The following is a 22,683-nucleotide window of genomic DNA, read 5'->3' on the forward strand; positions in this document are numbered from 1 at the left end:
AGTCACCTTGTCGGTGGTTCTGCCTCCAGCAGTCAAAATGCAGGCTTTAGGTGGCCTGCTCTCCTAACACACAGGTCTCTTTTCAGCCCAGCAGAGTTCCTACACCAGCGATTGCCAGAGCTCCTCTGTCAGAGAGAGGTAATTACTCACAACAGACACTGCTGGCTGGGATTTTTATAGGCCAGTCAAGACCCAGCCAGTAAGAGCCGTCCCGGATCAGCTATACTGCCATACTAAAATAGCAAAATGTCAATCAGCATTAGCTGCCGCTGACACCAGAAAATACCGTCTCTTACTACACCGAGGCCAGGAACCTCGGTGACACATACCCTCAGTTAACGATAGACCTTTGTGCTTTCCTACATACCCCCCTCTTTGTTCAACCCTAAGGTGGGGAACACTTGCCATACAGTGTACCCAGGACAGGGCATGCGCGTTTTCCTGTAAGCGGCCTTCCCTGTGTTCCACTGAGAACTTGAAGTTGAAGAATGAGAAGAACCATCTGGTGACCCGAGCATTCTTCTCTTTGGCCTGGCTCATCCACTTGAGAGGGGAGTGGTCGTTCACCAGACAGAACTTTATCCCCAACAGATAATAGTGGAGAGAATCGAGAGACAATTTGATGGCCAGGCACTCTCTCTCCACTATACTGTAAATAGTGTCGGTTGGGGTGAGTTTGCGGCTCAGGAAAACAACGGGATGTTCCTCCCCATTGATTTCCTGAGAGAGTACTCCTCCAAGGCCAACTTCAGAGGCATCGGTCTGTACCACAAACGCCCTCTTGAAGTTGGGGCGTCACCAAAACCAGTGACCCCACAGGACCAACTTCAACACGGAAAAAGGCTCTTCCGCCTGGTCATTCCAGCGGACCATCACGGACTTCCGTCCCTTCAAGAGCCCCGTCAACAAAGCCGCTAAAGTGGCAAAATGGGGAACGAACCTCATATAATAGCCCACCATTCCCAGGAACGACTTTACTTGCCTAATGGTGACTAATGATGGAAGAACATCGGCCGGGATGATTCGCGAACATAAACGCGCGAACGCGATCAAATGTTCGCAAACCGCAAGTTCGCGGGGCGGCCCTCATTCACTTTAATTGCAGGCAAACCTAAAAATCCTTCAGGTCATATTTGCAGCCACCAAATACTTAGTAGAAGTGCATAAATAGTCCCACAACACGGACAGTGACATACTAGAGGGGGATCAATGACAAAAATTCCCACAATAAATATGTATTTTAATCATGGGCCATTTTTCTGTATCTTAAAGGGAAATTATCAAAAATGTACACTACTGGAGCCAATATTTTTTTTTATTTTCGGCCACGGGACTACGGGCTCTAAAAATTAGGCATTCACATGACATAAAAAAAATTGTGATTATGTGGCTCGAGATACATTATGCGGTCACTGAATAGCAATTTTACTGTAGCCCACTGGAGTACAGGCCCCAAACATTAGACATTCACCGGACAGAATAGATCAAGTGATTATGTGGCTGGAGGTATGTTAGATGGTCATTGGATATCAATTTTACTGCAGGCCAGTACAATTTCATATCAAATACATATTTTTTAAAAGAACTACAAATATAAAATTGGATTAAGAACATGGCTAACAAAATCACTTGAATAAACCCCAAATGATAATAGGTAAAATTCAATAACACATGGTCGTCACAGGTGTTGAACTTCTCTCAATAGATATAAATTTTATTGAAGGCCAGTGGAGTACAGGCCCCAAACATTATGCATTCACTGGACAGAAAGCATTAAGTGATTATGTGGCTGGAGGTATAGTAGATGGTCATTGGATATAAATTTTACTGCAGGCCAGAGTAGTATAGGCCCGAAACATAAGGCATTCACCGTAGAGAAAAGATCAATTATTTGGCGGGAGGTATATTAGACTTTAACCACCTCCCGACCGCCTAACGCACCGATGCGTCCGGGAGGTGGTTGATTTACTCCTCCTGGACGCATCGGCGCGTCATCTTGCGATACCTGAGATTTCCTGAGAACGCGCGCACGCAGGAGCGCGCGCTCACAGGAACGGAAGGTAAGCGAGTGGATCTCCAGCCTGCCAGCGGCGATCGTTCGCTGGCAGGCTGGAGATGTGATTTTTTTTAACCCCTAACAGGTATATTAGACGCTGTTTTGATAACAGCGTCTAATATACCTGCTACCTGGTCCTCTGGTGGTCCCCATGTTTGGATCGATGAAGTCGCACCAAACACCACACTACACTACACCCCCCCGTCACTAATTAACCCCTTATGAACCCCTGATCACCCATGATCACCCCATATAAACTCCCTGATCACCCCCCCTGTCATTGATCACCCCCCTGTCATTGATCACCCCCCTGTCAGGCTCCGTTCAGACGTCCGTATGATTTTTACGGATCCACGGATACATGGATCGGATCCGCAAAACGCATACGGACGTCTGAATGGAGCATTACAGGGGGGTGATCAATGACAAGCGGGTGATCACCCATATAGATTCCCTGATCACCCCCTGTCATTGATCACCCCCCTATCATTGATCACCCCCCTGTAAGGCTCCATTCAGACGTCCGTATGATTTTTACGGATCCATGGATACATGGATCGGATCCGCAAAACACATGCGGACGTCTGAATGGAGCCTTACAGGGGGGTGATCAATGACAGAGGGGTGATCACCCATATACACTCCCTGATCACCCCCTGTCATTGATCACCCCACTGTCATTGATCACCCCCCTGTAAGGCTCCATTCAAACGTCCGCATGTGTTTTGTGGATCCGATCCATGTATCCATGGATCCGTAAAAATCATACGGACGTCTGAATGGAGCCTTACAGGGGGGTGATCAATGACAGGGGGGTGATCACCCATATACACTCCCTGATCACCCCCTGTCATTGATCACCCCCCTGTAAGGCTCCATTCAGACGTCCGCATGTGTTTTGTGGATCCGATCCATGTATCCATGGATCCGTAAAAATCATACGGACGTCTGAATGGAGCCTTACAGGGGGGTGATCAATGACAGGGGGGTGATCACCCATATACACTCCCTGATCACCCCTTGTCATTGATCACTTCCCTGTAAGGCTCCATTCAGACGTCCGCATGTGTTTTGTGGATCCGATCCATGTATCCATGGATCCGTAAAATCATACGGACTTCTGAATGGAGCCTTACAGGGGGGTGATCAATGACAGGGGGGTGATCACCCATATACACTCCCTGATCATCCCCTGTCATTGATCCGCCCCCATGTAAGGCTCCTTTCAGACGTCCGTATGATTTTTATGGATCCATGGATACATGGATCGGATCCGCAGAACACATGCGGACGTCTGAATGGAGCCTTACAGGGGGGTGATCAATGACAGAGGGGTGATCACCCATATACAGTCCCTGATCACCCCCTGTCATTGATCACCCCACTGTCATTGATCACCCCCCTGTAAGGCTCCATTCAGACGTCCGCATGTGTTTTGCGGATCCGATCCATGTATCCATGGATCCGTAAAAATCATTCGGACGTCTGAATGGAGCCTTACAGGGGGGTGATCAATGACAGAGGGGTGATCACCCATATACAGTCCCTGATCACCCCCTGTCATTGATCACCCCCCTGTAAGGCTCCATTCAGACGTCCGCATGTGTTTTGTGGATCCGATCCATGTATCCATGGATCCGTAAAAATCATACGGACGTCTGAATGGAGCCTTACAGGGGGGTGATCAATGACAGGGGGGTGATCACCCATATACACTCCCTGATCACCCCCTGTCATTGATCACCCCCCTGTAAGGCTCCATTCAGACGTCCGCATGTGTTTTGCGGATCCGATCCATATATCCATGTATCCGTAAAAATCATTCGGACGTCTGAATAGAGCCTTACAGGGAGGTGATCAATGACAGAGGGGTGATCACCCATATACACTCCCTGATCACCCCCTGTCATTGATCACCCCCCTGTAAGGCTCCATTCAGACGTCCGCATGTGTTTTGCGGATCCGATCCATGTATCCATGGATCCATAAAAATCATACGGACGTCTGAACGGAGCCTTACAGGGGGGGTGATCAATGACAGGGGGGTGATCACCCATATACACTCCCTGATCACCCCCTGTCATTGATCACCCCCTTGTAAGGCTCCATGACACCCCAAAACACATTCCCCAACTTCTCCTGAGTACGGCAATACCAGATGTGTGACACTTTTTTGCAGCCTAGGTGGGCAAAGGGGCAAATATTCCAAAGTGCACCTTTCGGATTTCGCAGGCCATTTTTTACACATTTTGATTGCAAAGTACTTCTCACACATTTGGGCCCCTAAATTGCCAGGGCAGTATAACTACCCCACAAGTGACCCCATTTTGGAAAGAAGACACCCCAAGTATTCCGTGAGGGGCATGGCGAGTTCCTAGAATTTTTTATTTTTTGTCGCAAGTTAGTGGAATATGAGACTTTGTAAGAAAATTTTTTTTTAAAATAAAATCATCATTTTCCGCTAACTTGTGACAAAAAATAAAAAGTTCTATGAACTCTCTATGCCCATCAGCGAATACCTTAGGGTGTCTACTTTCCGAAATGGGGTCATTTGTGGGTTTTTTCTACTGTCTGGGCATTGTAGAGCCTCAGGAAACATGACAGGTGCTCAGAAAGTCAGAGCTGCTTCAAAAAGCGGAAATTCACATTTTTGTACCATAGTTTGTAAACGCTATAACTTTTACCCAAACCATTTTTTTTCGCCCAAACATTTTTTTTTTATCAAAGACATGTAGAACAATAAATTTAGCGAAAAATTTATATATGGATGTCGTTTTTTTTGCAAAATTTTACAGCTGAAAGTGAAAAATGACATTTTTTTGGAAAAAAAATCGTTAAATTTCGATTAATAACAAAAAAAGTAAAAATGTCAGCAGCAATAAAATACCACCAAATGAAAGCTCTATTAGTGAGAAGAAAAGGAGGTAAAATTCATTTGGATGGTAAGTTGCATGACCGAGCGATAAACGGTGAAAGTAGTGTAGTGCAGAAGTGTAAAAAGTGGCCTGGTCATGAAGGGGGTTTTAGCTAGCGGGGCTGAAGTGGTTAATTGGATAACAATTTTACTGCATGCCAGTGGAGTACAGGGCCAACACATTAGGCATTCACCGTACAGAAAAGAACAAGTGATTATGTGACTGGAGTTACATTAGCTGGTCACCGTCTAACAATTTTACTGTTGACCAGTTAGATTACAGGCCCAAAAAATTATGCATTCATCGTACAAATTTTTTTTTCAAGTGATTATGTGGCTGGAGGTATATTAGACGGTCAATGGATATCAATTTTACTGCAGGCCAGTGGAGTACAGGCCCCAAACAATAGGCATTCACAGTACAGAAGAGAGCAAGTGATTATGTGGCTGGAGTTACATTAGGCGGTCATCATATAACAATTTTACTGTTGACCAGTTAGATTACAGGCCCCAAAAATTATGCATTCATCGTACAAATTTTTTTTCAAGTGATTATGTGGCTGGAGGTATATTAGACGGTCAATGGATATCAATTTTACTGCAGGCCAGTGGAGTACAGACCCCAAACAATATGCATTCACAGTACAGAAGAGAGCAAGTGACTATGTGGTTGGAGGTACATTAGGCGGTCACCGTATTACATTTTTACTGTTGGCCAGTTAGAGTACAAGCCCCAAATATTAGGCAGTAAAGATCAAGTGATTATGTTGCTGGAGGTATATTAGAGTGTCATTGGATAACAATTTTACTGTTACTGCAGGCCAGTGTAGTACAGGCCCCCCAAAATTATGCATTCACCATACAGAAAAGAACAAGTGATTATATGGCTGGAGGAATATTTGACGGTCAATGGATATAAATTTTACTGCAGGCCAGTGGAGTATAGGCCACAATCATTAGGCAATCAGCTAACAGAAAAGATCAAGTCATTATGTGGCTGGATGTATGTACATTAGGCGGTCACTATATAACAATTTTACTGTTGGCCAGTTAGATTACAGGCCCCAAAAATGATGCATTCATTGTACAGAAAAGATCAAGTGATTATGTGGCTGGAGATATATTATATGGTCAATGGATATCAAATTTACTGCAGGCCAGTGGAGTGTTGGCCCCAAACATTAGGCATTCTCTGGACAGAAATAAATACAGTACAGGCCACAAACATTAGGCATTCACCAGACAGAAAGGTATATTAGATCGTCATTGGATATTTATTTTACTGCAGGCCAGAGGAGTATAGGCCCCAAACATAAGGCATTCACCGTACAGAAAAGATCAAGTGATTATGTGGCTGGAGTTACATTAGGCGGTCATCATATAACAATTTTACTGTTGGCAAGTTAGATTACAGGCCCCAAAAATTATGCATTTATCGTACAGAAAAGATAAAGTGATTATGTGGCTGCAGGTATATTAGACGGTCATTGGATAACAATTTTACTGCAGACCAGTGGAGTAGAGGCCTTAAAATATTATGCATTCACCGTACAGAAAAGAACAAGTGTTTAAATGGTATGAGGAATATTAGATGGTCAATGGATATCAATTTTACTGCAGGCCAGTGGAGTATAGGCTTCAAACATTAGGCATTCACCATACTGAAAAGAAGAAGTGATTATGCAGCTGGAGGTACATTAGGCGGTCACCATATAACAATTTTACTGTTGGCCAGTTAGATTTCAGGCCCCAAAAATTATGCATTCATCGTACAGAAAATATCTAGTCATTATGTGGCTGGAGGTATATTAGATGGTCAATGTATGTAAATTTTACTGCAGGCCAGTGGAGTATAGGCCCCAAACATTAGGCATTCAACAGACAGAGAAGATCAAGTGATTATGTGGCTGGAGGTATATTAGACGTCATTGGATAACAATTTTACTTCAGGCCAGTGGAGTACAGGGCCCAAACATTAGGCATTTACCGTACAGAAAAGAACAAGTGATTATGTGGCTGAAGGTACATTAGGCGGTCACTGTATAACAATTTTACTGTTGGCCAGTTAGATTACAGCCCCCAAAAATTATGCATTCACCGTATAGGAAATATCAAGTGATTATGTGGCTGGAGGTAAATTAGATGGTCATTGGATAACAATTTTAGTGTAGGCCAGTACAAATATATGTCAAATACATATGTTTAAAAGAACTGAAAATATTATATTGGATTAAAAACATGGCTAACAAAATCCCCCCTCTTAAATAAACCCCAAATGATAATAGGAAAAATTCCATAAAACGTGTTCGTCATATGTGTTGAATTCCTCCGAGGCCCTAACAATTAGGAATTCACCGTACAGAAAAGATCAAGGGATTATGTGGCTGGAGGTATATAAGACAGTCATTGGATACCATTTTTACTGCAGGCCAGTGAAGTATGGGCCCCAAACAATAGGCATTCACTGGACAGAAAAGGCCTTGTTTTGCCGTTGTATTTATATAAGACAGGGACCATTCTTTGTTCTGGGTGGTGGCGGATTTGTGTGGGCTGGCATGAGGAAATTCAATTAAACGTGGTTGTCACAGGTGTTGAATTCCTCCAAGATCAATGCCTTATTCATTTTTAGAAATGTAAGCTAGTCCACACTGTCGTGAGGTAGGCGAGTGTGCTTATGGTTCACGATAGCCCCTGTTGCGCTGAACGTCCTTTCGGACAGGACACTCAATGAGGGGCAAGCCAAGAGTTCCATGGCAAATTGTGCCAGCTCTGGCCACAGGCCAAGCCTGCACACCCAGTAGTCCAGGGGTGTCTCGCTTCTCAGAGCGTCCACATCGGCCGTTAACCCGATGTAGTCGGACACCTGTTGGTCTAGGCCAGTGATGGCGAACCTTTTAGGGATCGAGTGCCCAAACTGCAACCCAAGACCACTTATTGATCGCAAAGTGCCAACATGGCAATTTAACCTGAATACTATAGTCCAATATAGTATATATCTTCCATGTACTTTATCATTTAGCTATAAAAGCCTGCCTACATTCAGTGCACTGCTTGTGCCGTTCATAGTGCGCCCTGCACTGATGAATCGCAGTAAAAGTCTAAGGCATATTGGTATACCATTGATTTTTTTCCAGGGTGCGGGTGCCCACAGAGAGGGCTCTGAGTGCCGCCTCTGGCACCCGTGCCATAGGTTCGCCACCACTGGTCTAGGCGTTCCCTGGGGCTGAATCTGGAGGGCGGCTCTCGATGGGTTGGTTGCAAGAATGATCTCAAATCGAAAGTGACCAAAACATCTTCAAACCGCCCTCTTCTTGCATGCTCAGTAAGATTGGTACCCGCAATGTTTTCTCTGTGCGTGGAAATTCCTCTGCCAGCACCCACAACAGCAGAATGAAGCATCTCTCGCAGCAAGTACTAGCCACAAAGTACTGGTCCTTTCCATTTATGCTTTTTATACAGGTGTCCCTCTTCAAACATTGGAGCATAAAGGCCCCCATTTGCACTAAATTGGAAGCAATGGAGCTGACTGGCTCCTGCTCATCACCCAGGAGAATGTTGTCCTCGGTCTACTCCCCCATCCACAGACTACACCAGGGATCCCTGAAAAGTTTAAAGCCTTCTCTTCTTGCTCCTCCTCCCCCTCCCCCCAGGCACCATCCTTCTCGGACTCCTCTTTAGACTCCTGTTGACTTGTAGCCCCTCTGGGAATTCATTTAGCATTGCGACTTCCTCATCTTCCAGCTCCTGCTCCTCGACGGCTTGATCAATGACACAACGCAATGCATGCTCCAGAATGAAGGCGTAAGGTACAATGTCACTGATGGCGCCCTGGCTGCGACTGACCAGTTTGGTGATCTCATCAAATGGCTGAAGAAGTCTGCATGCATCACACATGAGCAGCCACTGGGGCGGTGAAAAGAAACCAAGCTCCCCAGTACCTGTCCTGCTGCAGAGTAGTCTTTAATGGCACGTTGCTGCCGGAGCATCCTATCAAGCATATGCAAGGTGGAGTTCCAGCGCGTCGGGCAGTCACAAATCAGACTTCTTATGGGCAGGTGGTGTCGATGCTAAACGTCAGCAAGGCGAGCCATGGCCATGTAAGATCTTCTAAAATGGCCAGAGAGTCCACCAGTTTATATGGCAGTATTTGGCGGGCTAGCAGTTCCGACAAGCCAACTGTCAACCGTTAGGCAAAAGGGTTATCCGGCATCATCAACTTTTTATGTTTGCACATTTGGGACATGGAAAGCTGCCTTTTGCCAGATGAACGCGACAACGGCACGGTGGAAGGTGGAGTGGAGGACAAATGGGAGGAAAGAGGAGAAAGAGAAGAGGCAGGACGTAGAGTGCCGGGAGTGTGGCTTTGTGGGTTCTGACGGTTTGGCTCTCACTGGGCTCGGTGATGGGAGGCCAGGTGCCTTCTTAAGGCGGTCGACCCTAGGTTAGTGTTGGGCTTACCGTGACTTATGCATTGACAGCACAGGCTGCAGATGGCAACTAGTGTTGAGCGCATATATTCGAATATCGAATTTTAATCGGGAATATCGGCACTTCAGGAATTTGCGAATATTTAGAATATAGCGTTATATATTTGTGAAATCAAATAGTCTGATTTATTTGTTTTTTTTAACACACTGTACATCAGGTGATGATCCCTCCCTTCTTCTAGCTTGTGGGCCAATGAAAAGGCTTTGTCACAGCTTAGCAATATGCCCAGCAACCAATAGAAAAGTTGCCTACCCCTTACTATTGCCGAAAATTCGCAAGCGCAAATATATTGGAGAACTCTATCTGCATATAAAGCCATTCTAATGTTTTGCCGTGCCAACCATTTTCTCCAGTCTCAGGAAACTTAGACTACCTTGAAAAATGTAGCATAATATGTTAGGCAAAAGGGTTATCCGGCATCATCAACTTTTTATGTTCGCACATTTGGGACATGGAAAGCTGCCTTTTGCCAGATGAACGCGACAGCGGCACGGTGGAAGGTGGAGTGGAGGACAAATGGGAGGAAAGAGGAGAAAGAGAAGAGGCAGGACGTGGAGTGCCGGGAGTGTGGCTTTGTGGGTTCTGACGGTTTGGCTCTCACTGGGCTTGGTGATGGGAGGCCAGGTGCCTTCTTAAGGCGGTCGTCCCTAGGTGAGTGTTGGGCTTACCGTGACTTATGGATTGACAGCACAGGCTGCAGATGGCAACTAGTGTTGAGCGCATATATTCGAATATCGAATTTTAATCGGGAATATCGGCACTTCGGGAATTTGCGAATATTTAGAATATAGCGTTATATATTTGTGAAATCAAATAGTCTGATTTATTTGGTTTTTTTAACACACTGTACATCAGGTGATGATCCCTCCCTTCTTCTAGCTTGTGGGCCAATGAGAAGGCTTTGTCACAGCTTAGCAATATGCCTAGCAACCAAAAGAAAAGTTGCCTACCCCTTACTATTGCCGAAAATTTGCAAGCGCAAATATATTGGAGAACTCTATCTGCATATAAAGCCATTCTAATGTTTTTCCGTGCCAACCATTTTCTCCAGTCTCAGGAAACTTATACTACCTTGAAAAATATAGCATAATTGACCCACGCCAGTATTTCGCCCACATTACGCGAATATTACATTGCCGATTTTCACAATCAAGAATATAATCTCAAATTCTCAAATTTGCTAATATTTGAAGAGTATTCGACAAAATATTCACGAAATATTGCAAATTTGAATATTGCCCTTGCTGCTCATGACTAATGGCAACATTATTGTCAGCAGCTCACTGGTTAAGCCATGTGCCGGCATCCTGGGAGCACCAGATGTGACCGTGCATGGGGGATGGCTCACTCCAGATACATTTACAGTCTGCTTTTTGCCTCCTGTGCCCTGCGAGCTCTGCCTGTTTTCCTCCTTCTTCTCCCTCTCTGCTGCTCTGTCTCTCCCTTTGAACTCTCCTCCATTTCCTCTCTTTTGGGCACCCATGTGACTGCTAGGTGGCGACCATTGCTGCCTCCTCTTTCTGATCTGATGTCAAGAATGGCTGCGCATCAGTAAGGTCTGTGAATGTATTGAAAATAATTCCTCTGACTAGAGTAGAGGGGCTATGGTGGTGGTGGTGGTCATGTCTTTGGGGGTGCACACAGCAGAGAGCGAGGAGGGAGCAAATACAGAGGACGAGGAGGGTGCAGAAGTGGAAGGTTGAGTGATCCACTTAACTAACTCTGCTGCATCCTTTGACATAATCGCACGTACCTTCTCCGACTTCTCACTTAGGCTCTGACCTGGTGCACCTGTCTGACCCCTACCACCCCGGCGGAATGACCTGCCTCTTCCTCTGCCTGTCATTTTCAAATTGACCCTGCGACAGAGTCCCTATAGAAGAGCAGTATTTGTGGAAGCAGGTATATTGAAAGCCTCAATCAATATTTGGTGGAAGCTGGTATATCAATCCGCTCTATCAGTATTTTGTGGAAATAGGTATATAGAACCCCTTAATGAGTATTTTCTGGAAGCTGGTATATAAAACCCCTTAATCAATATTTGGTGGTAGCCGGTGAATCGCAGTCCTCATTCAATATTTGGTGGAAGCTGGTATATCAATCCCCTCTATCAGCATTATGTGGAAAAAGGTATATAGAACCCCTTAAAGAGTATTTGCTGGAAGCCCGTAAATCAATCCCCTTAATTATTATTTGGTGGAAGCCGGTGTATCGCAGTCCAAAATCAATATTTGGTGGAAGCCAGTATAGCAATCCCCTCTATCAGTATTTTGTGGAAACAGGTATATAGAACCCCTTAATGAGTATTTGCTGGAAGCCGGTTAATCAAACCCCTTAATCAACATTTGGTGTAAGCCGGTGTATCGCAGACCTCAATCAATATTTGGTGGAAGCCGGTATATCAATCCCCTCTATCAGTATTTTGTAGAAACAGGTATATAGAACACCTTATTGAGTATTTGCTGGAAGCTTGCACACAGCCACTCTTAAAATACAGAGTATAGGGGGTCAGACAGCAGGTGTAGTATGTTAAGGTGCACTCATCAAGGACATAGTGCCAGGTATAATAAAGCTCTGGCTAATAAAACATTGCTGGCAGACACTTTTCAACGTAAGGACATACAGTCACTTGATAGTACAGGCCAGTGTAAAATGATATATTACTTACGCCATACCGACCGATGTTGTCTCCAAACATTAATAAGTCAGGCTTTACATACCACTCCGCTGGATGTGAGAGAGTTGCTGATATAAACTCACAGGCTGTCGGTTGTGTGACCAAAAAGATGGTTCATGGGGCCAGATGATAGCTCCAATGTGTCTGGGAAAAGACCTGGTTTAAAAAGGGGATATTGTGGACGTAGGTTACACATTAGGTCTCCTAATTTGCTGGTGACCTTGTCAATGCACCCTAAACACACCCGAAACCATGTAGCCAGATAGTGATAGGTAAATTAGTCAGTTAGATACACATCCCCTTCCTCATATGGCACCCCTTCCAAACAATGAGCATTTCAAGCCTCCTTCTCAAGAGAAGGAACACCCCTAAAAGCATCCGTCCCGCATTGGACGATAGAGGAATATGTGTGCACGGGGTGTGACCCTTCAGAGAATCACCGCTTCCCGTGATTCAACCCCCAGCACAGACCTTACATGTATACTCATATGGACGAGATGTGGTCTGTGTGGAGGCTCCGCCCCTTCCTCCTGTACATTCTGGCAGCATCCAGCGTGGAATGCATGGCCACTTTCTGTAAGATGGCCGTGCGCTCCAAAGGAGCGAGCGATCTCCGCCATGGAACGTACAGCAACTTCCTGTAAGGCGGATGCGCACTCCATCAGAGACAACAGAGCCCGCAGCCGAACAAATGCACTGATACTAAGCAGCACTACGCTGCCTTCAACGTGGGATATATTAATTAAGCAACCCCCAGGGGGGATAATGGCAAGGGAGAATGAGGAAGGAGGGGATGGAAATAGCTATATAGTTGCCTCCATATGCTCCCTGACCAGAGGCAGCACTGTCTCCATCCGTCCTTGCATCTAGGTGACGTACTCAATAACACTTTTGTGCGGTGTGGGTTGTGGTTCCCATGCTTCTTTGGCTATGTCCAACAGACCACGAGGGTGTCTGCCATCTAGCAGTTCGAAGGGGCGAGAACCCAGTAGAGGACTGGGGCACCTCTCACACTGCGAACATGAGATAGGGCAGAAGAAGGTCCCAGTCCCTCCCATCTTAAGACACCACTATTTTTAACATGTTTTTTAATGTTTGAATAAATCTCTCTACCAGGCCATCAGTTTGTGGATGGTACATGGACATTCGTAGCTGTTTTATGTGGAGCAACTTACACAGTTCCCTCATGACCTTGGACATAAAAGGGGTCCCTTTATCATTCAGAACCTCTTTGGGTTGTCCCACTCGGGATAATATCTCCATTAACTCTTTAGCTATGAGTTTGGCTGATGTATGTTGCTCTGGGTACTGAGTGGCGTAGCCGAGGATGACCAAGATGTGTTGGTGCCCTCTAGTGGACTTCAGTACTGTGCCTATGAGATCCATAGTGATTCGCTCGAACAGGGCCTTGATAATCAGGAGAGGCACCAAGGGGCTCTGAAAATGTGGCTGGGGGCTATTTATCTGGCAGGTTGGGCAACACTTAAAAAACTTCTACCTCTCTGAACACACTGGGCCAATAAAATCGCTGTAGTATCTGGTCCTGCGTTTTCTGCCACCTCAAGTGACCCCCAAGAACATATTGGTGTGCAAGCTCCAATGCGAGCTTGCGATATGTCTTGGGCAACGCCAGCTGTTCAATATGCTCACCCTGTAGTTGGTTTACCCGATACAGCATTTCCTAGTGAATGACAAAACGGGAAAACATCGACTCGGCACCAGGTTTTTGTGGTTTACCATAAATTATTACCACATTATCCCAGGCCCAGGATAAGGTTGGGTTCCGGTATTGTGCAGTTCCGAAATTTTCACTGGAGACATTGAGGTCTGCCAATTCAGGACCAAGCGGCAATTCCTCAACGTCTCCTACCAACACACTCAACGGGGTTGTCTCCCCCTCTTCCACTGAAGTAGCGGTCACCCCTAATTCGGCCTCGGGTTCCCAGGGTTCTGGCCTCCCACCCGAGCCACGCCACTCTACAAAAATTACCCCATAATAAGGGGAATCAACAACTCCCACAGTGGGCCAAAGGACCGAGAAGCCCGGAAAGTCTCTCCCTATTATTAGTTCATAAGGTAAAGTGGTGGCAACGGCCACCTCGTGGATCCACTTGCCGCCTCCCATGGATAGAGACACCAAGGCGATGGGATATTCCTTTAAATCTCCATCTATGTACGATCCCGATTTTATGGCCAGAATACTCGTAGGGCCGCACCAGGGTATCTCTTACCAGGGACACCAGACTCCCTGAGTCCAACAAAGCCACTGCCAGAATGTCTCCCACTTCTACCTGGCGCAGGTGGTTATTGTCTATAATCTCTGGGATACCTGATGCTCACAGCTTCCTGGCGTACAACGAGTTGAGGTATTTATAGTTAGTCTCCATGGGGTTTGCGCCGTTGGGGACAGTCGGCCCTTACGTGGCCAGGCTCCTAACACCGCCAGCATACTATTGGAGCCGGGTCTACGGGGGGTACACCCCAGGTGGGCTTTATTGGAACAAGTCTCTGAGTCTGGGATGGAGAATGCTGGGGTTTGGCTGCCGCCCTCCCAAACGAACCCCCCCAGAACCGCAGACGAGCAAGAGGAAGTGACAGTCATCAACCTGTCATCCAGGATGCTCACTCCAGCTCAAGTGAGTGTTCTTAATAAGGGACTATCTTTTTGTCCAATGTCTTCCCTAAATTGGTTTGAGCTAGATGCTGATTTGTGTGCATTTTTCCGCAGGATCAAGCTTAAGGTATGGTTTAACAACAAGACACAGATCGCAGCGCCCTAGGCTAGCGAGTTCTCCCTGGGACGCCTCGATCTGTCATTGAAAAGCCATTTCACTCCATATGTCAATGAGTCCTCTGTGGATTCATTCATTACTGCTGTAAAATCTGATGTAGCTATATATAAATCGAGATGTAACAACAGTGCTTTCAAACACCCTAACCTCTCCAGGCTGGAGATTGAAGCACGGGACCAACTAAGAAGTGATCCAATGTTGATAGTGAAACCTGCCGACAAGGGGGGTGCAGTGGTCGTCATGGACACCAACAAATATGTGGCTGAGGTCAAACGTCAGCTTGATGATACAGAGGTATATTCTGTTCTTCAAGCTGATCCGAAGTTTGACATTGCAAGGCTGATCAAGAGATGTCTGGTGGATGCTAAAATGGCGGGCACTATTGATGAGGATTTGTGCGAATTTCTCACTGTTGACCATCCGGTCACGCCTGTATTATATAGACTCCCTAAAGTGCACAAATCACTTAGTGAAACCCCCTGGATGCCCAATTGTGTCCGGATCGGACCCCATTTTTAGCGGCATTGCAGTGTTTCTTGATAAAGTTCTGCGTGATTTTGCAATGGGGGCTGAGTCATATATACAGGATACGACTAATTTCCTATGCAAGCTGAATATGATCGATCTCACAGGTGTCCATGATGTCCACTTGGTATCATTTGATGTAACCTCTTTGTATACTTCCATTGATCATGATTTAGGCATAAGTACCATTGAACGTATGCTAGATGATTCATCCTATACTATACCTGCTAAGACATTCATTATCGATTTATTGCAAATCATCTTGAGACATAACTATTTCCTGTTTCAGCATATGTTTTTTCAGCATAAATGAGGCATGGCAATGGGGTCGAATGTAGCACCAACTTCCGTTAACATCTTTATGACGTGCTTTGAGGAGGATGTCGTCCATCTGTCCCACCACCGTAGCCATTTGCTGCGGTGGTGGAGATATATCGACAACATCTTCCTCATATGGACTGGCAGTGTTGTTCAATTGATAGAATTCCATACATTTTTGAACAGTGTGAATAAAGATCTACAATTCACTCTGGTTCATTCTGAGACTGAATTACAGTTTCTGGACACTACTGTCAAGTATAGTGAGGGCAGGTTGCATACACAATTGTTCACAAAACCAACAGATAAAAACACCCTCTTATGTTTTTATCTGAAGATGCCGGTACACGGCGAAACATGTCGGGGGGCAGCATGAAGCTCTAATTTTAAAACAGCACATCACTGCAGCCTAGTACTATAGTGTCAATAAATCACACAGTGCCTACACACTACACTGGCAGCGCGCAGCCAGTTAGGCACTAGTGTGTATATACCTAGTAGCAGGCAACCTGGTCAGGTGACATCCTGACAGGGCAATTCAACTGATACACAAAGGCCAGTGATTACTGGAAGTTTTAATGATTTAGCTATTCACATAAGTATTATTAGTAATAATTAATAAAAGTTAAGTCTTAATCAATTAGGTAGGTGCAGGATTAATAGGTGTAATATAGTCCTAATGGACACTAGTAGTAATGAATTGTTGTGTAACACACCACATCCTTGCACTTAAAGGGAAAGCATAGTTGCGTCAATTGCAAGTTGATATGTAAGGTTAGAGAATTTGTCCATCCAGTAACAGGAGTCTCCTATCCGATTCGTTTCCATCTCACATGTAACTCTAATTTTGTAGTTTATGTTTTGACCTGCCAGTGCAGATTGTTATATGTGGGGGAAACGTCTACTGATTTGAAGACACGTTTAAATAATCACCGATATACGATACGTAAAAAAAAGACAAGATCTCCCAGTCCCTAAACATTTCACAGATTTTAAACATTTAAAGAAGGACCTAAAATGTTGGGCTATTGACGATGTCTCCATGCCTAGACGTGGGGGCAATAGAGTACTGATGTTGAAAAAGAAGGAGCTATTTTGGATATACACTCTGGATTGCCTGAAACCAAATGGGCTTAATATGGATTATAATCCGGGGGTGTATTCTTAGATAAGTAGTTTGCCCTATAATGTTTGTGCCTGTGAGAAACAGTCATATCCTTGGGTTTACATAGTGAATTATGAACACAAGCCATTTGTATTGTTCTTTTTCTTATATTTCCTTTTTATTTTATTTTCACAGATGGGATGGATGCTGAAGAATAGAGGAGTGGGACATGCACTTTTTATGAACGCTGTGTCCACATACCCTTGTTAATATATTATTAAGTTGTGTCAAAATATGCACTTTTATTATATATCAGCCTTCGATTATTTTATGTTTTCCTTTAGGAGTGGTTGCTGGAGTTTTTGGTGGACTTTGTGGAGGTGGGCGCGGTGAGTCCCATCGCGCTCACTAACACATTATGTCCGCATGGGTAGAGGGTCTGTGCCTCTGACGAGATGCAGTCTCCCCTTTTTCTCCGATATACCTATGTCCCAGGATGCGGAATATACTCCGCAATGGCGCTGTCCTGTTTACATTTGGGCATGCGCATATAATATAGGAGGCTTTTAACTATTGAAAAATGGCCGTCAGTATGGCAGAGCATTGGTGCGCATGCTCCCGAAATGGCACGCGGTGATGAATGCCGTGGGTCTTTGACGCAACTTGGCACCTGCGCAGTGACAACTTCCGAACGCCGGATTCGGCGGCTGTTGGCGTGTGAAACTCAAGTGATCATGCGAAGTATGTCATCACTTTCTCGTTATAATTCAGCATTACATCACTCTTCCCCCAGATGTAGGGTATTGCAAAAAATTTGTGTTTTTTTTTAAGCCCAGAATATAATTTCAGTATTTCAAGCTTGTATTTCACTGTGACAAATGCAGCAAAGGCACCAGTGTTTTTTTTTTTTTTAAACCCAGAATATAATTGCAGTATTTCAAGCTTGTATTTCACTGTGACAAATGCAGCAAAGGTACCAGATGTAAGGGATTTGCAAAAGATTGGTGTTTTTATAAAACTAGAATATAAATGCAGTATTTCATGCTTGAATTCCACTGTGATAAATGCAGCAAAGGCCCCAGATGTAGAGTATTGCAAAAAATGGGTGTTGTTTTAAACACAGAATAAAATTGCAGTATTTCCAGCTTGTATTTAACTGTGACAAATGCAGCAAAGGCCCCAGATGTAGGGTATTTCAAAAAATTGGTGTTTTTTTAAGCCCAGAATATAAATGCAGTATTTCATGCTTGTATTTAACTGTGACAAATGCAGCAAAGGCACATCATGCAGCAAAGGTATTGCAAAAAATGGGTGTTTTAAAAAAACAACAGAATATAAATGCAATATTTCAAGCTTGTATTTCACTGTGACAAATGCAACAAAGGCCCTAGATGTAGGGTATTGCAAAAAATTAGTGCTTTATTTAAGCCCAAAATATAATTGCAGCATTTCACGCTTATATTTCACTGTGACAAATGCAGCAAAGGCCCTAGATGTAGGGTATTGCAAAAAATTGGTGCTTTATTTAAGCCCAAAATACAATTGCAGCATTTCAAGCTTGTATTTCACTGTGACAAATGCAGAAAAGGCACCAGATTTAGGGTATTGCAAAACATTGGTGTTTTTTTTTTAAGCCCAGTATATAATTTCAGTATTTCAAGCTTGTATTTCACTGTGACAAATGCAGCAAAGGCACCAGTGTTTTTTTTTTTTAACCCGGAATATAATTGCAGTATTTCAAGCTTGTATTTCACTGTGACAAATGCAGCAAAGGCACCAGATGTAAGGGATTTGCAAAAAAATTTTGTTTTTATGAGACCTGAATATAAATGCAGTATTTCATGCTTGTATTTCACTGTAACAAATGCAGCAAAGGCCGCAAATATAGTATCTTGCCCAAAACAGGTGTTTTATAATAACAGAATATAAGAGCAGTATCTAACGCTTGTATTTCACTGTGACAAATGCAGCAAAGGCTGCAAATTTAGTATATTGCCCAAAATGGGTGTTTTTTAAATAACAGAATATAACATCAAAATCTAATGCTTACATTTCACTGTGACAAATGCAGCAAAGGCCGAAAATGTTGTATCTTGCCAAAAATGGGTGTTTTTTTTAATAACAGAATATAACAGCAGTATCTAACGCTTGTATTGGACTGTCAGAAATGCAACAAAGGCCGCAAATTTATCTTGCCCGAAATGGGTGTTTTTTTTTTAAACCAGAATATAACAGCAGTATCTACGCTTCTATTTCACTGTGAAAAATGCAGCAAATGCCGCAAACATAGTATCTTGCCCAAAATGGGTGTTTTTTTTAAAAATAACAGAATATAACAGCAGTATCTAACGCTTGTATTTCACTGTGACAAATGCAGCAAAGGCACCAGATGTAGGGTATTGCAAACAATAGTTTTTTTTAAACCCAGTAGATAATTGCAGTTTATCAAGCTTGTATTTCACTGTGACAAATGCAGCAAAGGCCGAAAATGTATTATCTTGCCCAAAATTGGTGTTTTTTTAATACCAGAAAATAACAGCACTATCTAACACTTATATTTCACTGTATTGCAAAAAATGGGTGTTTTTTTAAACCCAGAAAATAATTTCAGTAGTTCAAGCTTGTATTTTACTGTGACAAATGCAGCAAAGGCACCAGATGTAGGGTTTTGCAAAAAATGGGTGTTTTTTTAAAACCAGAATATAATAGCAGTATTTCAACCTTGTATTTCACTGTGACAAATGCAACAAAGGCCGCAAATTTATTATCTTGCCGAAAATGTTTTTTTTTTTTAAATAACAGAATATAACAGCATTATCTAACGGTTGTATTTCACTGTGACAAATGCAGCAAAGGCCGCAAATTTATAATATTGCCCAAAATGGGTGTTTTTTTAATAACAGAATATAACAGCAGTATCTAATGCTTGCATTGAACTGTCAGAAATGCAGCAAAGGCCGCATATTTATTATCTTGCCCGAAATGGGTGTTTGTTTTAAAACCAGAATATAACAGAAGTATCTAACGCAGGGATGGCCAACCTGAGGCTCTCCAGCTGTTGCAAAACTACAACTCCCAGCATGCCCAGACAGACTACAGCTAGCAGCCTACAGCAAGGCATGGTGGGAGTTGTAGTTTTACAACAGCTGAAGAGCCGCAGGTTGGCCATGCCTGATCTAATGCTTGTATTTCACTGTGACAAATGCAGTAAAGGCCGCAAATATAGTATCTTGCCCAAAATTAATGTTTTTTTTAATAACAGAATATTACAGCAGAATCTAACGCTTGTATTTCACTGTGACAAATGCAGCAAAGGCCCCAGATGTAGGGTATTGCAAAAAATAGTTGTTTTTTTTTTAAACCCTGAAGATAATTGCAGTATTTCAAGCTTGTATTACACTGTTACAAATGCAGCAAAGGCCGCAAATTTATTATCTTGCCCAAAATCGGTGTTTTTTTCTAATACCAGAAAATAACAGCACTATCTAACGCTTATATTTCACTGTGACAAATGCAGCAAAGGCCCCAGATGTAGAGTATTGCAAAAAATGGGTGTTGTTTTAAACCCAGAATATGATTGCAGTATTTCAAGCTTTTATTTCACTGTGACAAATACAGCAAAGGCACCAGATGTTGGTTATTGCAAAAAATGGGTGTTTTTATAAAACCGAATATAAATGCAGTATTTCATGCTTGTATTTAACTGTGACAAATGCAACAAAGGCTGCAAATTTATTATCTTGCCCAAAATGGATGTTTTTTTTTTTATACCAGAATATAACAGCAGTATCTAACGCTTGTATTTCACTGTGACAAATGCAGCAAAGGTCCCAGATGAAGGGTATTGCAAAAAATAGGTGTTTCTTTTAAACCCAGATTATTATTGCAGTATTTCAAGCTTGTATTTCACTGTGACAAATTCAGCAAAGGCCCCGTATTTAAGGTATTGCCAAAAATTGGTGTTTTTTAAAACCCAGAATTTTAATGCAGTATTTCAAGCTTGTATTTGACTGTCACAAATGCACATATGCTGTGCTGGTGCACTGAACTTGCATAAAATTGCGGCCAATGCCCACCTAACTAACAGACGGATAAAAGTTATTTTTCTCTGTAACTGGGGTCAGGGCAGGGTAAAAAAAAAAAAACTTCTGACAAAATATACTTTCCTATTCTCTCCCTCACAGCAGCAGCATCCTATCCCTACACTAATAAGAGCAGAGTGACTTGCAGCACTAAGTGACTCCAGCTTATATAGAGGCTAGGTCAGATGCTGCACTGGCCAATCACAGACATGCCATTAGTAGGTATGGCTGTAATGGCTTCTAAGGGCACGCAAGTTAAACGCTTGTCGATTGGCTGCTATGCAGCCTTTCAAAAAGTGCCATTAACTTGACTAATACCGAACCCAAACTTTTGCTGAAAAGTTTGGTTTCGGGTCCGGGGTCCAAAAATACAAAAGTTCGGTACGAACTCGAACTTTACAGTTTGGGTTCGCTCAACGCTACTTGCTACAATAAAGTGAGTATGTGAACTAGCATTCAATGAATGCTCCTTCAATTAACAGATGGGGTGGTCAAATATTTCCCTAGCTGCATGCAAATTAGAGACCCCTCTTGACAAGCTTGAAAGTAGATGATAGGGTTCACATGGGAGTACCTTCCAGCTGCTCATTTTCCCAAAAACGAGTGCTTATACCCAACAGACAGATCTGTAAGCAGCTGTTTATTAATTTATTAATGCTACTACTATAGCTATGATATTTTACAAGCAAAAAACAAAACAAAAATGATTGGCTCTGGAAAAAAAGTCATCCTTTACAGGCAAATTATCTAACACCTGCATTTTGACTGTACTAAAGTTAATTCATTAGTCATTCCTGGCATTTTTCTTGACATTTTGGACATTTGTGTGCTTGCAATTTAATGGGCAATTAGAGATTTGATGCTGTAGCATAACCACTTTTCTCTGATTAGAAACTACCATCTGATTCATAAATTAGCAATCTTTGTTCTACTGCCTTCTGGTCATTCATAAGTGGAATTATGTGCAGGATAATTCAAATCTGCTAATCCTCTTTAATGAAATGGTTGTGCCTCTTGATTAACTATATGGTTCTCAAGAACTAACATGTTTGTTGTTTTTTCATCCATTTATTACATTGATGCCTTTTGCTTTTCCTTTTTAACACCTTAAGGCCTCGTTCACACTTCAGTGTTTGGTCAGTGATTTCCATCAGTGATTTGTGAGCCAAAACCAGGTGCAGCTCTAAACACAGAACAGGAGCAGATCTTTCCCTTCTACCTCATGTCTATGGAGGCTCCACTTCTGGTTTTGGCTCACAAATCACTGATGGAAATCACTGACCAAACACTGAAGTGTGAATGAGGCCTAAAGGTACTGAAAAAGAAAAGTGATAAATTGCAAAGAGCAGTAAAAATATTTTTAAATGGTGTCTCAAAGCAATTTTCACCCTACAAAACTGCTGAAAGCATGATATATTATGTAGGTGACAAGATCTAGTGGTCCCCTGATTAGTTAGTCAGTGGCTAAGAGACTGGAAAGTATCCAATACAGAGAGCCCAGGGCACAGAACATGATTGGATCACTGGGGGATGAAAAATTTCAGGGTCACGCAACAAGCACTCTAGGTATGTCTGTGCTGCACTCTCCACTGCCTATATAGTGTTGTCAGATGTTATGAGAACTCAAAGCTGCTCACATAGTATCATTAAATTTAGGTAATTGTGTAATTTTATGTTATAACCCCAAGTTAGGCCTCATGCACACGGCCATATAGGCACACAGTGT

The sequence above is a fragment of the Bufo gargarizans genome, chromosome 9, assembly GCF_014858855.1.
Source record: "Bufo gargarizans isolate SCDJY-AF-19 chromosome 9, ASM1485885v1, whole genome shotgun sequence".
NCBI classification, from domain to species: Eukaryota; Metazoa; Chordata; class Amphibia; order Anura; family Bufonidae; genus Bufo; species Bufo gargarizans.